This window comes from Lonchura striata, chromosome 13, assembly GCF_050655825.1.
Source record: "Lonchura striata isolate lonStrDom1 chromosome 13, ASM5065582v1, whole genome shotgun sequence".
Classification (NCBI taxonomy): domain Eukaryota; kingdom Metazoa; phylum Chordata; class Aves; order Passeriformes; family Estrildidae; genus Lonchura; species Lonchura striata.
The window spans coordinates 16,312,305-16,329,243 of NC_140715.1; the positions used below are offsets into that span (position 1 = coordinate 16,312,305).

Here is a 16,939-nt window from a genome sequence, read left to right on the forward strand (position 1 = left end):
TGGTGTAGCTGAAAGCAGGATTGGCCCGATGGCTCTGTAGCAGCATTAGTGAGTATTCTGCTTCCAAATATTACTTGTGTTCTACTGAGTTCATCTGAGGCATCCATTAAATTTTGGGGCACAAATCTGCCTTTCATTTATAGCTCCAACTAACAAGAAGATACCAAAATCTGATCCATTAATGGAATAATGGACATCAGCAAAAGTTCTCTGTATTTACTCCCCTGTAGTTTCACTGTGTGGGGGACTCATTTCAGCCACGCTGGGCAGTGCTGAGGGCACTGTTGCTGCTCTGGCTTTCTAGGGTTCTCTAACAGGGAGATGTGAGATTTCATTATGCTCCTCATGTATGTAATTCACATTGAATCAGCCCATTAGTTGGGTTTTGAAGGTGAGGTTCTTGTGCATAAGAAATTCTCCTTTTTAAGAAAAAGCCCCTTCATTTTAGTTCTTTTCTTCCCCTTTTCTTTGGTTTCTTAGAATGTTATTGTTTTCAACTGAGAAGATCATTTAAAGTGAATTTTGACCATATTCCAATACCTTTTCCCACCTGAGGAGAGATATACATGAATTGATTTGCATATTTATTGAATATATGCTCCTAGGATGGCCACACTGCAATGTCGTGTCTCATTTACAGCCTGTTCCTGCTGACTCTCCAGCCTGTTAAAGGAAAGACACTGTAAAAAGAAAACAAGTGTTATATGGGGACTACAAGCATAAAAGTGACTGAAGTATGGAGGGAAAAGGGTAGATTTGCAGCGTAAAAATATAATAAACCATTAAAGCTTTATAGGGAGGCCTGCTGAGCTTGTTTAATTACTTCTAGTGATGAAGAATGTCAATAATTATAATTTTCAAGCCTCTATGATGTTTACATTTGTAAAAGCTTCAGAGGTTGGCTTTACTAAAACCTGCTGAGGCTACTCTTAAGGAGCTCAGATGAGGCTTGCAATGCTACTTTTTACAAAAAGAATGGATTTTATGCAATTATGCTGAGCCTAATGTGTGCCCACAGCCTACAGCAAACACATCCAACCCAAGCCAGTCAAAGCAATGGGATGGTATGGTCACACATTTATGACAGAGCCTGAGAAGAGTGGTAGAAGTAACAATTCAAAGAGTGGGTTTGTTGGAGTGTCTTTGGCATCTCTCATTTTACAGGTGTATCACTAATAAGAATTGAAGTGGCTTCAGATCTTGGCAGTGGTAGAATTTCTGTGATAAGATAAGGTTAAAGGATTAGTAAATTCACAGTTTCTAGAGGTTTTCTGTGATAAGTTTGAGTAATTTCACAATCCAACATTTTGATAGCCCTTTTAACTCAATAGAGATTATAAAAAAATTAAGATTATAAAAATAAGAGAGAAATTAGGGTAATTTTAAAACGCCACGTGATAACTTATCTGAAGGATCTCATCATTCTGGATTAATTTCCTATGCACTGTAATAATATTGTCCTCATACTAGTCTTTGGTATTCAGATGGATTAAATTTTAGCATAAGTTATTAGAAACTATAAATAAGATGTCAGTCTGATTAAAATCCTTCAGAGAAATGTAAAATAATAATCTGGAGGGAAAAAAAATCACATCTTAATTACAATATCAAATAAGATTAATTTGCAACAACGGTGATATAAGTATCTGTTTTGTTTTAGTGTCAGACAAAATGTGTATATTTAGTGAAAAGATAATAGACAGGTAGTTTATATACATAGCTATTATTCCTTATTTATGCTGGTACAGGTGAGAGTAGAACCTGATCCCAAATTCTGAAGGGCTTTCTGCATATTATATCACCTCACAAAAGTATTATTGTGAAAAAAATCTAGCATTTGAAAACCTTCAAGTAGTTTGAAAAGATTATTTTTGTTTCTTTTGCACATCCACAAATATTTTTCCATTTTTTTAACCAGAATGCTTATGAAAACATTATTCTTATTTTGGTTCCCCAACACTCAGAGAGTAAGTATTGTTGCAGAGACAGGAAGAGATACTTTTTGTTTTACCAAAAAATGCTTAAAAATATTTTTAAAGGGCATGAGATGTTTTGTGTTAAATATTGCCAATGCTGAAAGATGCTGAAGGTTTCATTTGAACAGCTTGGTGCAAGGTTCCCTCTTTCAACAAGTCTGTGTCTCAAACTCTGTTGTGTAATAAAACCAGATGCCAACTATTTTGAAAAATAAACTGCCTAAGTTGGATCCCTGTTAAGCAATCAGCTTTAATCCTCTGGAGAAAGGGTGAACAGCTTTGTTCCTCTTTGTTGAAGGCTGGGTTAACCTCCTTCATATCTTGGGCTGTAATAATTTGGTTTTATAGAGAAAGACTTCCATGTGCTTAAAGCTCTGCTTGGTCACAGGGCCCTTCCCAGCTCCCAGGACAGTTGGTTTGTGTGTTTGGATACCTCTTCAACCACCCAGCTCTGGCCTTTATGAGATTCTGAATACCACAGAAGAGCATTTGCACTTGGAGAGCAGTTCCACAGTTACCCTGAGCTGACCTAAATCAGCACAGTGCCCAGACGACTTGTCTTGCCCTCCTATCTCTGTTTGGATACGGGTCTTTTGGAAAGTAAGGATCATTTGGAGCATGGTTTCACAAAAGCTAAGCATAAGTTAGTCTGTGCTGGGACTGGCACAACTTCTGGCTGGGCATTCCCTCCATTCCCTCCACACTCACCGTTGGATCAGAGTTCACAAGTTAATGACTTTTTTCTTTTTGTAGTGTTTATTTCTCTGCCACCTTTGCGACCTGAACTGCGTGATGCAGGAGGGAGTCCAAAGAGTGCCTTTTCCTGTGCCAAGAACAAAATGGAATGTGCACAGGAGTTCAGTATCTATTAGGATAGACCTTGACAAAGAGGCTATGAGACTGTCAGCAAGAGAAGCACGTCTGATGCAGTCGCTTGGGCTAGGTCTTTCCTGTTTTGGTTTTCCAGTATATTTGCAAACACACTCGTGTTTGCTTTTTTGTAGTTTATACACCTCTCTTTCTTGTTTGGGACCGGTCTGTTCCCTGCTCTGGCAGCTGACAATGCATTTCCTTCTGCTGAGAGTCTTCACGGACTCCCCAGGGTTGCCAGTACACAGAGAAGAGGGTTGCTAGAGGCACTTTCACACCTACTAATGGAAGAGTCATCAAAACTGATCTCTGGGGAAAATGATTTCTCCTTGAAAGTGAAGAGTTAAGTCATGGTGGGTGCTTCCTGATACAAAATTCAGCCCATGAGAGGAGACTGCTGGAGGGGAGGGAGTTGTCCCTTTTTGGAACTATATGCACATTCTGAACACTTTATCTCTGCTTGCTTCTTGTCTTACAAGAATATGCAAAAAATGACAAGTATCTTTTGCAAGACCTGCAGCTATTTACTACAGGATTTGTAGAGAAAAACAGTACAGCCTCCCTGTTTCCCCTCTAAAACCCAGGACTGTGAGATTATTGCTACAGCAAAAGAATTAAGGCTCTTGCTGAAAGAGAAAAACTCACTTGTTTGCATGGGAGTTACAGGCAGGACTTGGGTGATGGGCTAATACCCATCAACACATTTTTGATGTCACTGTGCTGTTCCTCTCTACTTGAGCTGACAGCTGATGGCAGGACTTGGCTGCCTTTCCCCTGCATTGAGAGGAGTTTGGATGTCAGATGCAGGGAGATGGAGCAAGCTTGAGCAGCCAGCCGTGAGCAGAGTGAAGCAGTGAGGAATGACTCTCTGCTCCAGGGCGTGAGGTGCCATTTCGAGCCTGACCTTTTGAATACAAAGCATTTGTCAGAAATCCAGAGAAAAACGAGCTGAACCAGTCAGGGTGGCTCTGCCTTTCTTTTAAGGGAAGCTCATGTATTTAAGCAGACACACCTACCCCCAGGCATGACCCAGACATTGTATGCAAGGATCTCTGGTGATAGTGTTCACTCCACTTAGCAGGAGAAATAAACTTCACACCATTGTGTGGGCTCTTTGCTCATTCCAGATGGGAGTCCAGTAACTCCCATTCTAGAGCAAGTTGTAAAAGGGCAACAAAATGTTAAAGGCACCATGATATGGGCGCAGGCAGCTCTACTAAGAGGTGTGTGAATCCTAAATATCCTGTCCTGCACCTTGGAGTTTCAGTGCTCAGTGTCTGCCACACAGCCAGCCTCTCTCAGAGGCTGTCTCCCAGCATCTCTGTGACTCCCTGAGCCACCACTCTCCAATGCAGATCTCTCAAAATCTCATGCCTGGAGCTCTGGACTCCCATGACTGAATCCCCCATGATGTTCTTCCACAGCAGCAGGGCCTTGCAGCCGTGTAGGTCCTCAGCCTCACACCTTGGTGGTCATGGTAGGAGGATGAGGATGTGAATGGCAGCTCAGGATCAGGAGAGAGCAGTGAAGTTTATGAATCCCTGTCAGAGGCACTTTTGTGCACCACAGCTGAGAGTTCTGTCCACCCAGATTTGGAGAGCTGATACACACCATGCATCTTCCCATGTGTGAGAGGTCACAGGCTGTTCTGTGTGGCAGAATGAGTAGGATGAACCCTCCTTACACTCCACCATTCCAAGTATGCTTTTCCCAGGAGCATTTCTTCCCTCCTTCATTAGATCTGCTTTAAGCTGCTGCAGAGCTGCTCCCCCAGTAACCTCCCAGGGACTCTTGGAAACGTCCACAGGTTGCACACCATGAAATAACACATTAGCACATTCCAGAGTCACTTTTAGCTCTGCTCTCATCCCTAAGCCATTCATGCACGCAAATCTCCTCTGTGGATTAAGGAAGGCAGAACTCCAGCTGGGAAGGACCCCCTCCTGTTCCCTGCGCCTTTCTGCAGCAGCAGACGGAACAATTGGCCGTCCGAGCGAACCCCGAGTCCCGCAGCGCTGCCGGAGCGCGCCGGGGTAGAGATCCAGCGGGGTGAGGAACCGGCGGAACGGGGAGCCGACCCTGGTGTCTCTCCGTGCTCGGCCCTGACATCTAGTGGAACAATTCCTCTAAAGCAGCTCAAGCCGAGCAGGAAAGATCAGGGTTTGCTTCCCTGCGAGGCTCAATGGAACCACCAACCATTCGTCTGTATGATCCTTTTATTTTGCTCTTAACACTGCCAAAGGATTTGTTGCGGGAGAAAGGAGGAGGTCGCTGCATGAACAAGAATGCACTTTGGGTAGTAGTTTTTACCTTTTCCTCCAAATCTGATCCTTTTGCTGTCAGGTGGATGGGCTTTGCACTGCAGCAGTGACAAACATCAGTTTCACAGTTACTTCTTGATTAACACCATTAAATGAAAACCAACTGTGATACAATCCCAAGAGACCATAGGGTAAAACTGTCAGAGAGCTCATAATAAACCCTGTGAAAGATGCAAAATTGCTATGGGCTAAATTTTCCACCTGGCTTCTCAGAACACAGCTGTGCCACTTGTAAGTACCACTGTTTGCACACACGACCCTTGCTCTGTTTTCACAGGTGAGAAAGGATCTCTCTGTGCACGGAAACATTTTGTCTATTTAAAACAGATTTTTCAACTGCTCAGCTGGAAGTGATGCACATAATTGTCTTTCATAAGGAAATACATAAAAACCTCACTGCAGCCGAGAGACCAAGTGTGGTTTTTTGCTCTTGGAAAACTGTGAAATGTTTGTGATGCACTTTGTGTAGGAGCTGGAAGCATTATGATGACAGTGATGACAAAGATGACCAGCTGTTGTTGAGGTACAATAGGAATCTTTATTTATAAGATTTAGAGATTCTGGATTTGTGGTGCTTGATCACCAGCACAAACAAATTGAGTTTCCCATGACCAAGCAGCCCTGCAAGATGCTGGGTTTAAGAGGTTCATGCCTTCCAACATGCAAGTCAGATCTTTACAAAGGCCAAACCTCATTCTTTTACATTCTTCAAACAGGGGCACAGAGAAAGGGGCAGGAATGCCTTAAATGGCCCCAGGAATTTCCACCCCAAGGTTGGAGTACTCCTCAGAGATGTGCTTCAGGGTACCTGGCCAAGTGACTGACTAACCCTGGGGAAAGTTACTGCCTTTCAGCTGAGTTTCCCTGTGGTGCACACCTTACTTCATCTCTAATGCCAACAGAGTCATTTACTGGGCTGTGCTGATTGTTTGCAACCTATTAAACTGCTTTTCATTGCATGTCTGGACCTCAAAAGTCTGATCTGAGACAGGTGAATCAGAGCCAAAGCTTTTGTACTTTTTCCATCTGCTACTTGATTCTCCATCAAATTCAGGGCAAGGCAGTGTCAGAGAGCTCCTGCAGAACAGAGACATTTCTGCTGTTAATGTGCTGGGCAGTGCCTCTATCTCAGGGCCAGGGCTTCTCCTGGTGGGTTTATTTAGAATTTGCACAGTTTGATCACTGCACAAGTCTTAAACAAGGAATTAATTGAGATTTTAATAAATGGTCACTGAATGCTAATTGAGTACCCACTTGATTATTTAAAGATATTATGTGAAGTTTGTGTAATTGGTTACATTGGTATTAAATTAGCATATAAAATCTCCTGCAACTCTCATATGATTTAATGAGGCTGTTATCGTGCGTGAATAAAACGGTGATTGATGAGTGAAAACCTCTTTTCCAAGCACTGGGATTGTTTAATAAAGTTAGAAATATTTCTGACATGTACTGAGTTACTCATGTTATGCAGGTCACTTTTTGACAACAGAGTGACCCATGTGTATAATGAGGACTTTGGGATTGAAATGGATTCTTAACTAACCCAGCATGTGACTGCATTTGGACCTGCAGTCTCACAGCAGCTCATGAAAAAAGGAGAGGTCACTACTCTGTCCTAGCTGAACTCCTCTATTTCTAATTGTCAAGCACTGAAATGAACTGAGCTGTATTTCAGGGTTCAAAAGAATAAAAAATATAAAAGGCAAGCAATAATCTGGAAAAGGAGGATTTGAAGCTTCTTCTCACATTACTGTAATCCTGATGCCACATCCATCTGACAGCTCAGAGCTGCCTCATGTGTGGTCTGTCTTGGGTGTGCTGAAACCCCAGCATCAGCCCAGGGACAGCCCAGCCAAACCCCTTTTCCTCTGGCTATAACTCCCATCTCCTACTGTTCTGGCAACAAAAGGTGCAGCATCTTAAGAGAATCTTTGATGGCCATTACAGGAATTGTGGTGTGTTGCACTGTTTTGGGTCCATGTATGGATAGAGTATGTGTATAAAATGGCACCAGTAGACACTTTTGAACAAAGTCACTCCAGCAATGTGGGGAGAGGGGATTACCCTGCAATGAACTGCCTTGCTGGCATGTTTTGGGGTTCACTGGCAATTGGTGTAAGAAAGAACAACCACATTGGCAGGAACTGAGGAGTGTTTGCAGGGGGTGTGCAGTCACTCCTGCTTCTGTGTTCCTGAGCTGATGGCAGGGTACTCAGCCGCATAAGGTGAAAATATGGATGCTAGGATTTGATGTAACTGAGCCCTGCTCTGCCTGTGTGGAAAGCAGATGTTCTCAAGTTTCCAGGTGTTGAGAAATGCTGTGTCAAGCTCATGGAGAAGCTTGCCAGGTAGTTTAAAGATTGTTAGTTTTCTCACCTCCTGGGCACACTCACAAGCCAGTGTTCAATGCCTGATACAAGGCAGACAAACATCTGTCAAGACTGATGTAGGCAGAGCTGCTCCTGCCTTGGGGCAGCCAGACAGTCTAGGTGATCTTTTGAGACCCTTTCCAGCCCTTATCCAAGACTAATTTCCTGAAGAAATAGGACCTGTACAGACTTTCTGCTTGTCTGTCCTCCCCATCTCCAACAATTTTGAAGCCAATTGGCCAATTTTAAACATGTGAAGAATGAAGAATAGATATCTAAGGTTGGGTGACTGTGCATGTCCATGATTCCTGGGAATCATACTACCTGTGCTCACAGTGGAAAGGAAGCAGAAGATGTGCCCAGGTTGGTATTTTGTGTTGCCACATTTCCTTTCTGTGCTCTGGGCTCTGCAGCAGGATGAATGTGCAGGATTCTGATGTCTGTGTGAACAGTCTGCCCAGGCCTAAAGATACAGGGACAAATTTTGAAAGCAAAGCTCATTGCATTCCTTCTAGAGGTCTGATTCCTTATCTCTTTCCCTCCTGCTCACTGGCTTGATTTTGCATGCTTATCTGTTACATCCTCTTCCTGCCCAATAAAAAGCCATTTTTGGAGGCGGATGTGCACATGTGCCTGAGTGCTGACCTCTACAAAGCTTTTTAAATATCCCAAGTTGTGAGCACACATTTAACTGACTGTTGTTTGAATCAGTATTCTTATTTATTCGCACTTATGGCAGAACCTACAACCCAGCAGACCTAATTATATCAGGAGTACTGGGGTGGCTGGTTTGCTTCTGATTGCGGGGGGTGTGTAGGGTGCAGCCAGATCATACTTCTTTCTACCACAGAGCTTCCAGGCAGATTCTTGTCTGAGGCTTGTGCTCAAACACATAAGGTCAGATCACAAGCTGTGCTTTTGATTGTGACAGAGTTCATTCCAAGGAGGAGCAAGCTCAATTGTGTTTTGATTCTTCATCAAAACTCTCCCTCAGTTTGCCACCACAGCTCTCCAGTCGGCATCAGGGAAGTGATCCCAAAGTGTCTCAGCCCAGAGGACCATGGGGAATATCAGGCACCAGCATCTACAGAAAGGGTGATGGCCCAGAGCACTGTGAGAGAGAACCACGTTTCCGTGGGTGTACACGCAGAGCCTGCAGACAGGGCAGTAACTTGTCCCTGAGGGCAGACAACACCCATTTCCCTCTCTGCTGGGGCACTGTGTATGGTGGCAGCTGACAGGCAACCTGGAAACCACTGCCTGACAGGCAAAACTTAGGGCAAACCTAAAATAAGAACTAAGACTAGGTGTGACTTACTGAAAACACACTCCGGGCTGGGGCTTGTTCTTGCTGCAAAGAGAGAAAACAAAGATGGTGAGAAATGATGTAGAAACCACAAAGTGATGCAGTAGCTTGCTTAGGGTCACACAACAGGATGGTGGCAGAAGTCAAACTGAGATGTCTTGGTGCCTGGTTAGTGCTAGTTCAGCTCAGCTGTCTGGCTTCCAGCATGTTGTGACTGCAGAGCCACAGTCACTTAGGCCTGTTATTATTTGTATATCTGCTGAAGCAGGTTTCTGGATTTCACCCATGCTGGTCTATCCTCCTGGGAAGTCAAATGGAAATGCTGCAGCCTGTAACGATCTCATTCCCCTGCCAGTGCACTGGAATCACAAGCACTTGCCTTCACTAAATATAGCAGAGAGGGACCTGTGGTTGATCAGTATTTCTCCCATTAGTGCTGTAGGTGGAACTGCACTTAATAGGAATTACACTAAATGGATATAGGAGGCATGGGGATAATTGACCAAACTTGTCTTAAATGTGTTTGTGGAGAGAAAGAAGCTGCAAAATGACAGGCATTTTCCCCATTAGCCTCTCTAGAGAAGTTGCAGGCACTGTAGGCCAGATTCTCAGCTAGGGGGATTTGCCACTGCCTTTTTGTCTTCCCTGGAATCAGGCTGATTTACCCCAGATGCAAACAGTTTATTGCAGTCGCCTGGAATATTAAATGTCTTAGGCTCGTGGAAAAGTGAGGAAAAGACATAACTACTACAACCACAGGTTTATTGTCACGAGTTTGAGCTTTTAAAATAGGAATAACTGAGCCTGCTGAATAGTAGAATTAAGGCCAATATGCCCACTGGTGTAAATGAGCATGCAGCTGCATGGCCAGAAATAGGATTCCACACATTATGCCAGGAAGTAATTTAACACTGAATGTATTATTTCCTTAATATACAATGCATGCAAGCTGACAGTCTCATTTACCAGAAGACATATTTTAGTACTAGTACACCTGAACGTGCAGAATAGATATGTCTTTTGTCTTTCCTCTTCACAAACACAAAGCTGTTTATTTAAATGAAAGGGAACTTAATGCACCATTTATAGATGTGCATTTTGTTCTGGTATTTGCATTCAACACTGATTCCTGTTTATTTTAAAGGAGGCAGTGGAAGGATTTGTAAATTATCCCCAGCCACGCTACAGTCTAAAAACCAGAGGTTGTGAGTTTTTTTCACAATCACCACTGGGGATTGTGCTACATGGTAACCTCCATGTAATGGTTATGGTCTCTGACCCCACCTCCAGTGATGTCTTCTGCCAACATCTCTTTATACCACTGCATTCATCTCCTGGTGACAAGTGGGTTTCTCAGGCCTTGGAAAGATTTTCCTTTGAGGGGACATTATGCTGCAATGCACTGACATGCTTCATAGCTCTAATTCAGGAAAAAAATCTTGAAGTTAAATGTGCCACTAAGATTGAAGGAAGAACCTTTATTTTTAAAAGAATTTCTAGCCAGCATAGTGGCAGGCAAAAAAATAACATCCAGGGATGCTTTTTTTTCCCCTGGTGTCATGCCAGTCTAATGATTCTAGGACCTGAGTCATGATTTTGGAATGCTCCATTGACTCCACTGGAAATTAAGCACTTCAGGTTGAAGTGCTTGTGTAAGTCTTGTCTTGAGTAAGATTAGATTTATACTTGTGTTTAAGTGCTTTGCTGAACAAGGGCACAATTAAGTTAAATATGATTATTTTGTTTCCAGAGACAATCCCCTTTCATGAGTCTGCAGGAAACAGCTCCTGCAAATGCATTAATCCTTAGGAATGAACACAAATGCCTTTACCATGACTCAAATGAAAATAGAGCAGTTTATTTTAAAGAGAGGCTGGATTTTCATCTTTTCTAATGAAAAAAAAAAAAAAAGGAAACCTGATTATACTCTTTACACTTATAAGTGCCCTACTTTCAAATCAGACCTGACACTAAGTAGGTTAGTGGGAGGGGAGCTTTAACAAATTTCCTTTAACAGAACTTGATGTGATCCTCTGACCTGAATTTTCAGGCTTAATCTGCTTTAAAGAACATGCTTGAACCTAAATCAACAGCAAAACTCACAAAAGAGCTAAGCTGTTAATTTAATATAAAAAAACCAACAGCATCACAGCAATAACAACCCCCCAACAAACACAGACCCCCAGCCTAGGACCATGTACAGTCAGCCTGTGATGATTTAACTTGTGCACGTGTGTGTATGAGTGCTTGTGGGCTCTCATGTGCTTCTTTTTCTTGCCTTTTTTTTTTTTTTAAAGGAAGAAAAGTGGCTATTGAAAGTGTTAAAGAAGCAAACCTGGGACTAAGCCCAATGCTACTGAAAGGGGCTTTTGATGATACATCCCCTGAAAAACTACAGTCCTCCCATAAGTCATCAGATATGGTATTGCAAAGGCATTTAAATGTGAGGTCCTGTCAAGTTATGCGAAAGCCCCATGATATATGGCCCAGAGGAGTTTATCTTGCTCTGGGAAAAAAAGACCTTGGAACTGACACTTTATATTCCGAAGCCAATAAAAACATCTTAAAATAACGCCCCCTCCCTTCCTCAAAGAGCAACTGACAGTGAGAGAGAGAGCAGGGGTGGGAGAGCAGTGATCAGCAGTGATTCGGTTTCTGGGTCTGAGAACTTTGTTGTGGGCAGTGCAACTCTAATGATTTATAATTAACTCCAACATGAAGAAGAAAATGCCAGGCTTTCATAACAGCGCTACAAAAATAACCACATTCTCAGTGTTTGCAAAATTGGAAACAAATGTCCCAAGGAAAACAAGAGCTCTTTACAGCCCTCTCCATGCTTTGGAGCAAGGAAAATGCTGGAATTCAATCAGGACCACAGATGATGAGCCAATATCATTTGTCATGGGAAATTCATCTGGGTAAAACAGGATTGCTCCATTACCCTTCCATCACTCTAACAAATAACTAGATTGAAATCTCTTAAATTAAAAGCAGTTGAGACCTTTTCTTCTGTTTGGCAGAGAACTATTGTCATCCTCTGTACCCCAAGGACCCGAAAGTGAAAAGTGATAGACTAAAATATATACATTTCTTGCATTCAGCTGGTGACACAATTCCTGAGTTCTGGCTGATCACATGAGTGATTTTAAATAGTTGCAGTTGCTTAAAGACACCTGATGGTTTTGGGGTTTGGACCCAGCACTTTCTGGTTTATGGGTTTCTAAGTAGGGCATGTTATTTCAATTTAGCAAGATATTACTTTTAAAGATGGGAGTAATCCCAGTACAGCCAGTGGGGCTACCAGGCAGAGATGTAAAGTATCTTGCTGACTCAGGACCCGAATTAGACAAGTAGCAGTGGCATAAAGGCCCCCAGAGGATCACAGTGAAAATCCTGAACTGGGTCATGAGGAAATAGTAAAGATGAAAAGTTTCTCTAAGGAGGATTCATAAGGGAAGCCCCGAACAGATCATTGCTGGCTTCCATTATGTTAGTAGTACTCTTGTGCTAATGGATCTTTTTTCTTAAAAAATTAATCTCCAGGGTCCTGGGATTTTAGAAACCTCTTTATTTCTGCATCTTTATCTATCTCTATCTCTATCTTTAAAAAACTTACAATTCTTAGAGTTGAAGGTTAAAGAAAAGCCGATATAATCGTGATTCCTTTTTTTCCCAAATGCCAGTGCCTGTCCATATGCACAGAGGAGCAGATACATTCAGAAAGGAACACAGAGCAAAATGTTCTTTTTGAGTTCCTTTGTGAGTCTGTATTTTGTGGATCCTGAGGTGAGATGTGTCAGGGACATGCTCAGCACTCCATAGCTGAATCCTCCGGGGGCTTCCCCATTTTTACTGATATATTTCATGCTAAGTACGATACAGAAAGTAGTCATGCCAAGCAATGATGACAGCCCCTGACCAGGAGCGTTTACAGTCTAAAAAAACACAAATCAATAAAAGTCACTGCTACTACACAACAGAGCAAATGCAACACTAACTTGACAAAGGAAGACAAAAGCAAATGTGTAATGAAAACATCCTCTCAATGTGTATTTTATACTCCAGTGACTCTATAGCCAGCATTTATAACTACAGCCACCTATATAGCTGTCACTCCATTCCTGATAAGATGTATCCCTGTTTAAGATGACAGTTTCTTTGGAGCTGCTTGAAAGGAAAGCACTGTCATTCTCAGTCATTATTATTTTGGTCCAGACTTAACATTTTTCTTTTTTTTTTTTTTTCTTTCTCTTTTCCTCCTCTGCTCCAGCAGAACTCCTGTCAAAAGCACCCATTGGAAACAATAAGATAAACCACCTCTGTCATTTACTTCCACTGCAGGAAGTGTTAACTGTGCTCTCTGTTCATTAGCACTCCCGGCTTCCCGAGCAGCCATCCGCAGAGCTGCTGCAAGATTCACCGGCTACGAGCCTCTGAAACCTAATTCTGATTCATGAGCTGGAATCTCTCTGGCACAGTCCTTGTGGAGCTCGAAATCTAGCTGGTTTTACCTGGCCTTGTGCATGCCGGGCCAGTATTTGGCCATATGCAGAAGATTTTGCAGAAGTCATCTAAGATCTTTTGTTGCAGAGGTTTTGCAGTGTGGGAGTTTGACACACTGTGGTCAAGTCAAGGTGGTTTTTGTGTGCTATAATTTGGAGGTTGCTGTCAGAATTCTGCAAAGCCTGACTAGTATTCTGTTTTGCTGGCTAGTACAAATCTTGTTGTTTTGCTGAATATAATCAAACATCTCTCAAATTAACAGTTACCAGAGGCACTGGGTACTTCTTGCTTTTATAAAATAAGAACTTCACTTTTAGGTCTGTCTTACTCTGAAAGAGATTTCTGTGTGGCAAGTGAACTAGAATTAATCCACTAGAAAAATATCCATTTAACAAAACTCAAATGTTTTCACAAGTGTAACAGCTTCATCAATATTTATATGGGAAGATATTTCAAAATTCACTTACATAAGACTGATATGCTTCATTTGATAAGAAAGGACCTTTAATTCCAAAAGGGTCAAAATGTTTCATTTCAATTTCAATATGGTTTCTTATAATGCATGAATTAAATTAAAAGAAAATACAATGTGAACACATTTTGACCTTTCTGACGGAAAACATGGTTATGCAGCATAAATGAGGACTGTTTCAACAGAAAGTTTGAAGTTTTTAGTTTTCTTCAAAATTCAGAATGAAACACACTTCAAACATGTTGATTTTCCTTTTCAAATTTTTATGTTTAGAACAATTTAAATTTTCTCCAAGAACTGCAAGTGTTTGTTATATTGGCATCTACATGGTCAAGATGTTACTACTTCAGTTTTTCCTACATATTAGGAACACAGTTGTCTTTAAAAGTGTATTAATATTGCATTTACTGGCATGTAGCCTTATCTGGGAATTCTTGAGAAATTCTATTTTAATAACTGGATTATTACTTTGATTTGTGATAGTGAAAATCCACATAAACACTGGCTAAGAGTCAGGTAAGGAAAATATTATATTAATTTAATGAATAGACAACCTGCTGTACAAAATGGTCACTTCAGTGTCTGTGCCAGTATCAGGAGTCCTGAGCAGGTGAAATTGGAGTGGATATTTGGCCATGCAGGAGTTATCTGTGGACTCTATCTGGCCAGCCAGCCTTTCCTTCTGCACATCCCCAGAACTCAGACATCAGCACTTGGAAAATTCTTGTATCTTCCCCAAATTTTTCTCGAGTACATTGTTGTGCAACACACTGGCAGCTTCCAGTGCTTCTGTAACTACACATGGATGGCAGAAATTTTGTCTGGGAGGAATTTGCTAGATTGAAGGAAAAATTAAGGAGGCCCTCTTGCTTTAAGATCCCACAGTGCATGGCGTTTTTCTGGCAGTGGGATGGAGGATTGTCCACATAGCTGCAAAGTCCTTTCATGCACATGACTTCCAGTCCTGCTCCCCCAGCTGTCACTGATTTACCCCAGTGTTCTCTGAACTGGTTAAAGCAGCACCTTCCAGCTGCTCCTCTCTCTGATGAGCTACTGGTCCTAAAATCCTTCCTGATGAAGAAATGCTCCTCCTGGCACTTGTGGGATTTAACCAGCCCTAGGCCCTGGACAATTCTGTGTATTAGCCAATGGTAATGTGAAGTGTGCAACAAACTAATGTAACCTCCTGTATATATCTTCTGATTTTTTACCTGTTTTTCCTAGATGAGAATTGTACCATTTTTTATTCCCTTATGCAAAATTAATTCTTCTATTTTAGACCTTAGAGATGCTTGTATTGCAGCAACAAGCCTGTAAAAGACTATCCCAAAAATGCCAAATAAAACTGGTCTTTGTTTTGTGCCATTTCCGGACTCTGCAACATTTTAATAACAAATCCTGAAACCATATGACAGTAATATGGAGCATCTTTTTATGATAAACATAAGTAATGAGCCTTGTCAAAGAGACACAGGAATGAGTAACACATAGCGATCCCCATTCAAAGAAAAAGAAAGAACAACTGTTGGGAGAAAAAAAAGTGACATTTTCCCAAATCTCTGCATATCGGTGGCCATAAAGCAATAAAATTCCAGGACACTGTGAGCTTAGGCACACAGAGAAGTAAATGGGAAAAAATGTTTGGGAAGACAATGCAACATTGTCTCATAATTTACAAACCCCTAATGATTTCCAAAGCTGGTATGCGAGATTTACCCTCCTTTTTTGGCATTCAAATTGACGCAGGGGCTTTTTCCTGCCAACTGGAACATTCTTTAGGTGTTTTTTTTCCTTTGCATGAAGTTCGTCGTGATCCCATGCTTGCTATTATTCATAAATTAATTTCTGGCATTGCAATAAATTCTAGGAAAACCAATAAACCACAAACGTACAGCTAATTCTTTGTCATTTTTCTTTCTTTCTCTCTTTTTTTTCTGTGGGAAAGAAAAAAAAAGAAGCAGTAAATGTTTGCTGAGGTGCTGGATCCACAGCAGGAATTTATGTTTCCAATTGTTCTTCCTAACTTGTCAAAGAAGTTTTATTGCAGTCGACAATCTTTATTGGGTCTGTTGGGCAGGGCGAGCTTCAGAACGTATCTTAGAGTGAGCCTGTGTAATACATGGAAACACATTTCCAGTGCCTGCTGAAACTGGGGCAGATCCCAAAACTCTGACTTGGTTTCTGCTCAGTCTTTACTATGAGATCAAAAGGGTATGTTTTTTGTGTGGAAAAATTCACCTCTGAAAAAAGTCATGGGGTCTTGCACTATTGCATGAGGTAAATGTTCACAGCTGCATTTAAGTGGAATTTCAGGTCAGCAGGAATTTTCATTCCAGGAGTAGAAGTGGTCGCTCACCAAGGTGTGCATTTGTGCTTGCAGACTGCCCACGTGTGCACCAACTGCTTTGGAGCAGGGAGTGGTGCTTCTCACAGCAGCTGTGCCAAGCAGGCTGACATGAGCCAGGCAACAGAAAAAAACATCATTAACAACCAGGGGAGAGCTTGTCACTTGCAGCTCATTCCCCAAGACAAAGGAAAATGTGTGTCTAGTCCATTAGGCAACTGAGATGTGAAAATAGCTCCATTTTTCTTGGTGTGATAATACAGATTTAGAGCCTCATTTCCATTAAAATTACTGGGTTGAAATGTCCACACCAGATCCTTATTATGATTAATCTATATACAGGCAGGTATGTACATATAGTAGATCTATTCAATTTCCTCTGGGAAATAGCAGGCAGAGATTGTAAAGTCCTGCCCTGCTTGAAGACTTTGCTCCAGAACTTAATGGAATTTAGGTGCCAACTTCCCACTGAAGTACTAGGAGTATCTAAGTGCACTGAGGAGCTGACCATCCCAGCTGCAGCTCCAGGAAAGCTTCAAGAACTTCAGCTGCTTAAATAGCCCTACATCACTGGAGATCATAGGAGTTTTCTTGGCCATCTGGAAGCTGAGCTCCAGCACCTGCAAGTTTTTCTCTTTGAGGCTTTCATGCTACAGCTGGGGAAAGCTTGCATGAGCTGCCGTGTCCTGCCCTTGAAAGCATGGAGGTTCCTTCAGGCTTGAGGGGCACTGCTGGCAGAAAGAACAGATTTACAAACAGAAGAGATGAATGAATT

At 41.9% G+C, this 16,939-nt stretch overlaps 2 long non-coding RNA genes across 2 annotated transcripts in view; both read left to right on the top strand.

The window, feature by feature from the left end:
- The window catches only part of LOC110470840 (uncharacterized), a 226,205-nt gene that overhangs the window by 18,178 nt on the left and 191,088 nt on the right, over positions 1-16,939 (top strand). The gene's annotated exons all lie outside the window — the stretch shown is intronic.
- LOC146766192 (uncharacterized) overlaps positions 1-16,939 on the top strand; it is a 50,225-nt gene that overhangs the window by 2,518 nt on the left and 30,768 nt on the right. The window contains exon 2 of the long non-coding RNA XR_014958336.1: positions 1-16,939. This exon is cut by the window's right edge and continues 30,768 nt beyond it. This is a non-coding gene — a long non-coding RNA (uncharacterized LOC146766192).